Genomic DNA, 7,282 nt, shown 5'->3' with positions numbered 1-7,282 from the left:
TTGTAGGCACAATATAGCCTTGGCTATAGGTTGTCTTTCTTGTTGCATGTCGAAGTTACCTTCAAGAATATCATTAGTCTAAGATCATTACAATTAAAATACTATGACATAATACCTTGGAAATAATAGTCTTTAACCCATTACTTTATTTGTTAAAACATCATGTAGTATCTACTGTAGTCCTTCTACTCAAATATGTTTTCAAAAATACTTAGTATGGCAAAGAAATGTCTATGGAAATCTTGTCAAATAGGATATTGAAGAACTAAATGTGGATAGTCATTAGTACCCATCAATAAGAACACAAACATCTTTCTCAAGCAAGCCATATGACATTAGCAAGTAATTTATAAATTTCCTTTGCAAATAACTAGAAGATGCTATGAATCTTAATATAGAGTTAATCACGAACTCATTATTCCATCCAAGAAGCATATATCACCCTAAGCCAATTAACTGACAGGATTAAAATTAATTCAATTTCAACAAAATTTTGAGTATAACAAGCATCTTAGGGATTTTTATAAGAATTAACACGATGTTCACAAGAGCATTACAAGTTCTTGTAATGCTATTTCACATATTGTAATCATATTCAGTTTTGAATGGCCATTTGTGTTACAAGCATAAATGTTCTTTAAGATCTTTTAATTCTAGACATGAATTTTATTATGAAGCTTTTTTATGACAACCCACTCAATGCATATATTGTTGTTCCACATTATGCTAATTTGACTTTCATTGGTTGATTTGGGTCTAGACATGACGTTATTCACTACCTTTTTTATATATTATTTTTTTGTAGTGAGGTTCTGGCCTGAATGAATGTATTAATCATCGAAGTTGTGAACCTTGGTTGAGATCCTTACAAATATATTTTCAAATTGGACCTCAAATAGTTTTCTCAGTCACCCCTTGTACACAGATATTGAAATTGTAGTTAATTACAAAATTAATACTGAATTAACACAAGTTTGATTGAGAAGTATTATGTACCTCAATAGGCTAGATTATTAATGACTGGGAAGCTTTATCTTAGAGCAGTTGGTTTCCTAAATCTTTAGCGCAATGACAGTCTTATGGAATGTGGAATTAGGTCTGCTAGCTAAGGAACGTTCTTTAAAAGGTAGAGGAAACTCAAGACTCACGTGTTTCCAATCAATATAAATGTTTAAATCGCTTCTCTAATTTTTTCTATTTATGATCTTCTTAAAACTTAACTTTCTAAATGCATTGATGGGGAAATAAATATCTTCTAGGAACTAAAGGCTAATCATGTTTAATACTTAGAATTCTCTATTTTTATCTAATAATTTAAAAAAGATTGTACAAGTGTTTTCAAAGAGCAACACTTGTCACTAACATCATAAGAAGGAATATCCAAGGAGACTTACCACTGATCCCCCACCACCAAATTCAAGAGAAAACAAAATTCCACTACTAAAGAGATAGTAACAATGATCATCCCTAGTCTCTCCCTTATCACAAAATGATTACCATCAAAATTTGCATTTCCAATTGCGTCATGTGCATTGAAGCGATAGTAACATTTTCACTCTCTTACCTAATGTCTCCCATTTTTGAAACTCCTGGGGAAGGGCAAGGCCATCTTCTCAGTACTTCAAAATACAACGAGTTCCATTTTTTCACATATTGATAATCATTGACTTAAAGTATAGTCGAAGTATTGACATCCCATAGATATGCCCCATCAAAGATCGCAGCCCTGTGGCATTTAGTGACCCTTAGGGACATTCTGGTTCAGCGTGCCTGAGAATGTTCAAGCACTGAAGGGGACATGAAGAGGTTGGGGATAGGGTTTACCCGGCCACCCGAAGCTAATGGAGTAGATTGTTTGATCCCACGATGAAAGATGAGAGAGATTTGGCAATTTGCAACTTTGTACTGGCCAACACTACAAGTTTCAGCATCACCGGAGATGGCATTGTAGAATGAAAATAGAATGTGATCTCCAAAAAGCGAGAGAGGTTATTGTAGGTCTCTGCAACATAGTCCTGTAGGAATTGGAATCTCATCCATATCTCGCATGAGCTCCGAGATATGCCCCGTCAAAGATCGCAGCCCTGTGGCATTAAGTGACCCTTAGGGACATTCTAGTTCGGCATGCCTGAGAACGTTTGAGCATTGAAGGGGACAAGAAAAGGTTGGGGATAAGGTTTACCCAGCCACCCAGAGCTAATGGAGCAGACAGTTTGATCCCACGACGAAAGATGAGAGAGATTTGGCAGTTGGCAACTTTGTACTGGCCAACACTACAAGTTTTAGCATCACTCGAGATGGCGTTGTAAAATGAAAAAGGAATGTGATCTCCAAAAAGCGAGAGAGGTTATTGTAGGTCTCTACAACACGGTCCTTTAGGAACTAGAATCGTATCCATACCTCGCACGAGCTTCGAGATATGCCCCATCAAAGATCGCAGCCCTATGGCATTTAGTGACTCTTAGGGACATTCTGGTTCAGCGTGCCTGAGAATGTTCAAGCACTAAAGGGGACAGGAAGAGGTTGGGGATAGGGTTTACCCGGCCACTCGGAGCTAATGGAGCAAACAGTTTGATCCCACGAAAAAAGATGAGAGAGATTCGGCAGTTGGCAACTTTGTACTGGCCAACACTACAAGTTTTAGCATCATCCAAGATGGCATTGTAGAATGAAAACAGAATGTGATCTCCAAAAAGTGAGATAGGTTATTGTAGGTCTCTGCAACATGGTCCTGTAGAAATTGGAATCTCATCCATATCTCGCACGAGCTCCAAGATATACCCCGTCAAAGATCACAGCCCTGTGGCATTTAGTGACCCTTAGGGACATTCGGGTTCGGCGTGCCTAAGAAAGTTCAAGCATTGAAGGGGACAAGAAAAGGTTGTGGATAGGGTTTAACAGGCCACCCAGAGCTAATGGAGCAGACAGTTTGATCCCACAATGAAAGATGAGAGAGATTTGGCAGTTGGTAACTTTGTACTGGCCAACACTACAAGTTTCAGCATCACCCGAGATGGCATTGTAAAATAAAAATAGAATGTGATCTCCAAAAAGCGAGAGAGCTTATTGTAGGTCTCCGCAACATGGTCCTGTAGGAAATAGAATCGCATCCATACCTAACACGAGCTCTGAGATAAGCCTCGTCAAAGATCATAGCCCTATGGCATTTAGTGACCCTTGGGGACATTCCGGATTGGCGTGACTGAGAACATTTGAGTACTAAAGGGAATAAGATGAGGTTGGGGATAGGGTTTACTCAGCCACTTGGAGCTAACAAAGCAGATAGTTCGATCCCACGATGAAAGGTGAGAGAGATTTAGCAGTTGGCAACTTTGTACTGGCCCACACTGCAAGTTTTAGCATCACCCAAGATGGTATTGTAAAACAAAAATGGAGTGTGATCTCCAAAAAGTGAGAGAGGTTATTGTAGGTCTCCACAACACGGTCCTGTAGGAATTAGAATCGCATCCATACTTCACACGAGCTCTGAGATATTCCCCGTCAAAGATCGCAGCCCTATGGCATTTAGTGACCCTTGGGGACATTCTAGATTGACGTGCCTAAGAACGTTCGAGCACTGAAGGGGATAGGAAGAGGTTGGGGATAGGGTTTACCCAGCCATGCAGAGCTAATAGAGTAGATAGTTCGATCCCACGAGGAAAGGTGAGAGAGATTTGGCAGTTGGCAACTTTGTACTAGCTGACATTGCAAGTTTCAGCATCACCCGAGATGGCGTCATAAAATGAAAACGGAGTGTGATCTCCAAAAAGTGAGAGAGGTTATTGTAGGTCTCCAAAAAGAGTGTTTAAAAATGAAAAAATAGTGGGGAGTCCTTTGTATGGTTTGGGAGTTTGACCGTTAAAACTAGAAATTGTCCTAGTAGTAAGTGTTGGTAACAGTTTTGAAATTTGATAGTTGAGTGTTGAGAAACCTCAAGTTTGGGATTTTTCTTGTTGGTTTGAGTCTATAATAACCATTTCCATCTGAAAAGTTGAGTGTTAAAACCATTTAAGAAGTATTTGCATAGTTTTCCCTAAAATTTGAGTGCATAAAAGGGGTATGTGATTGCTCCCAAGGTGGATTTAGTGTTTTCTCCAAACAAGAGTTGCATTTTACGTTTGAAGTCATCTAATATAACAAAATTGAAGGTGTTTGAACCATTTTGGGGTTCTAGAGATGTTGCAAAGTAAGAGTTCTAGAAAGCCCTAGGGTAAAGGGGCTAGAAAGGAGGGTTTTGTAAAAACCATTGTAAAGCTGATCATGAGACCAAAAAAATAGAAGAATCCTTGCATTTGAGTCATGTATTAAGACATTTTTGGGTCATGGGAGTTCCAAAAGTCAAGGGATTGTGAGTTGCTTTGTAAATGGCCTCAAACTAGGCCTAGTTGGCAGACTGAAATAGCCAGGTTTGAGTGATATTTTACAAAACAAGTGTAGTTGGTTTTGGAGTATATTTTAGAGTGAGGAAAAGGGTATTTTAATCACCCAATAGTTTAGGAAGTTCTATCGAAATTTTTGGAGAAAACAACAAATTAGTGACTGGCAAGGGCTAGTTGGAACAAGCCTAGAAGAGGCAAAATTGAGAAAGTGTAAGAGATGAGTTGCTGAGAGTGTGCAAGGAGTTGGAACATGTTAGATGAGATGTTTTGAGATGATCCAAGGTGTTGAGGCCATGATATGATGCCAAGGACGAGTTTTGGTACTTGCATAGGGTGTTCCAACCAAGCTACAAATGCATAGGATAGGACCTTGTAAGGTACTTGCAAATTATGGTTCTAATGCCAACAAAATAGAACTCCCACCAAACTTGGAAATTTACCTTATCTTTAATGTCAAGGATTAAGTTCAATATAAAGGGCCTACATTCATAGAAGGACAAACAAAATCAAAGGTTGAAGAAGTCACTATCCCATTATAATCTCAGCCAAAAGCTGAAAAGGTTATGGATTCAAGAATCAAGAAGAAGACTTGTCATGGCACCTATATGGAGCATCTTATCAAATGGAAGGATCAACCAAAATCTGAAGTAACATGGATAGATGAGAGTGATTTTGGAAAGAAAGGTATTCCTACGAAATTCCTTCAGATTTATCCACCATGAGTTCTTTGTCACATGGGGAGAATGGTGCAAGAGCACCTAGTGAGTTTGAAAATTTTGGCCTAATTGGGGCTCTAGACCTAGTAGGTCAAGTAAGAAAGAAAAGGACATTTATGATTTGGGTTGGTGAGTGGAGTCTTGTGATGATTAGGAGAGTTTGGAAATATCAAGTTGAGGACCATATAATAACCCTAGATATTGCATTGGGGTTTGTGCCCAATTTTTCCTAGTAGAGAGAAAATGCCTTCATTTGAATATTGGGGTGATTAAAGTTGACATAGTCAATTGGTGTGCATAGATCCTAGGGAAGGGGATAGTTGGGAGATATCCTCTTGGGAATAGGGTCAGGAAGAAACCCTATAGGATCAGAAGAAGTCATTGGTTAGTTTTGGCATAGTGGCCTAAACTAGTAGGGTGGGTCTCCTTACATTACTGTTGGTTAGAGAATTTTTATTTTTATTTGTTTAAGGCTAAGAGACATATAAAAAACTACATTTTCAATTATGATCTCAAGGCCTGCATGGCAGTCCAAGTACATGGATGGATGATGAAATAATTATTCTTGAATTGGCTAGACCACTTTGTAAGAACAATTCCATGTGGGGTGTTTCTCTCAAAAAAGGTGTCTTCTAGTATTCGATGATCATGGAATCCATATGACATGGAAAATAATTGATAAAGCAAAGAAGTTGGGCATAGATTGTGTGTCACTTTTAATGTATACCATCTATAGGTGTCAATCATTGGATGTTAGTTTTTTCTCACCATTAAAATCTTACTTAAAACATATTTGGAATGTGTGGTTGGCTAGGAACCCTCAAATCAATATTGGTCGTGAGGAGTTAGGAATGTTATCCAACAAAGCCTCCAATTTGGCACTTACACCCGATAATATAATTAGTGGTTTCCATAGGATAGGGATATGGTCTTTGAATAGGGAGGTTTTAGTGAATGATATAGGCCCAAGAAAGTGCTTCATTGTTGATGAGGATGGAAAATAGGGATCTAAACCACAACCCACAAGTAGTGGATCAGAAGAAACAACTACTGTAGATGATGCAAATATTGATGAGTTGTAAAGCGAGGGGGAGGAAATCACTATTGAATCCTTCCTAAAATTCAATGGCTTATTAGATGAACCAATTAACACTTTGTTGAGGAGTTATGGACAAAATATGAAGGGACTAGGTACATTGCACCTAAAAATACCCAACCAGAAAACTTGAACCAGCCAGTGGACTATTATAGGAGATAAAACCTTGACCATACAACAAACATTGATATTAGATTAAGCTTGCTAATTCAAGATTCACAACAAGATTGGTTGTAGGAGGTTGTCACAAACCTTGGGTAACCAAATACTTGTGGGGATGAAAATGTTTCCCTTTTAATTCCATCCCCACCACATGTTGACCCCAAGGACATCATCTAATGCTTTGCAAATGGTGGCAACCGTGACGAAATAAATAGTTAACAATTTTTTGATACCGAGGCCCAAAATGACTATGATGGAGATGTTGATTTTATACGTTACATGCCACTACACAGAAAACAACATAGTGGTTTACCTAGTAGATTCCTATAGCTACCAAAGAAAATGATACAAAATTCTAAGGAACAAGAGAGACTAAGTAGTTATTTGAGGCTAATGCACTTTAGATGAAGGAGAAGATCAGGGATAGGAAAGATGGGAGAGAGGAAAAGATTGCAAGAAATGAGATCTTAGATGCTATAGAGAGGGGAAAATGAGTTGCGGAGAAGGTTGCACTAAAGGAATAGAAGAGGAAAGAAAGAGAGGATAATCTAAATGTTTGAAAGAGATATAGACCAAATATTGGAGGTGCACCTTCAACACCTATAGAAATTATATTTACAACACTAGTGGAAGGAGATGTAATTGCACTAGCCCTAGAATCAATTAGTATGCCCAACATACCTCTTCTCCCATAGCATAAATCACATTCTGATATGTTCAATGCTCTAATACCTATATTAGGAAATATTCTTACTTAATAAGTGTAACCCCAAGCATTGTCACCATAGTTGGCAACAAACGGTGAGAGTCCCAATCAACTAGTGAAAAAGAAATGACTAAGTTGATGGAGTTGAATCCTACATTACACACATCTCCTAGTAGTGCACAGGAGGATGTTGGGATTGGGAGCATAACACCTATTCCCTTTC

This window comes from Cupressus sempervirens, chromosome 8, assembly GCF_028749045.1.
Source record: "Cupressus sempervirens isolate cs-2001-9-10 chromosome 8, ASM2874904v1, whole genome shotgun sequence".
NCBI lineage: Eukaryota > Viridiplantae > Streptophyta > Pinopsida > Cupressales > Cupressaceae > Cupressus > Cupressus sempervirens.
Note: the sequence above shows the minus strand (reverse complement) of the source record.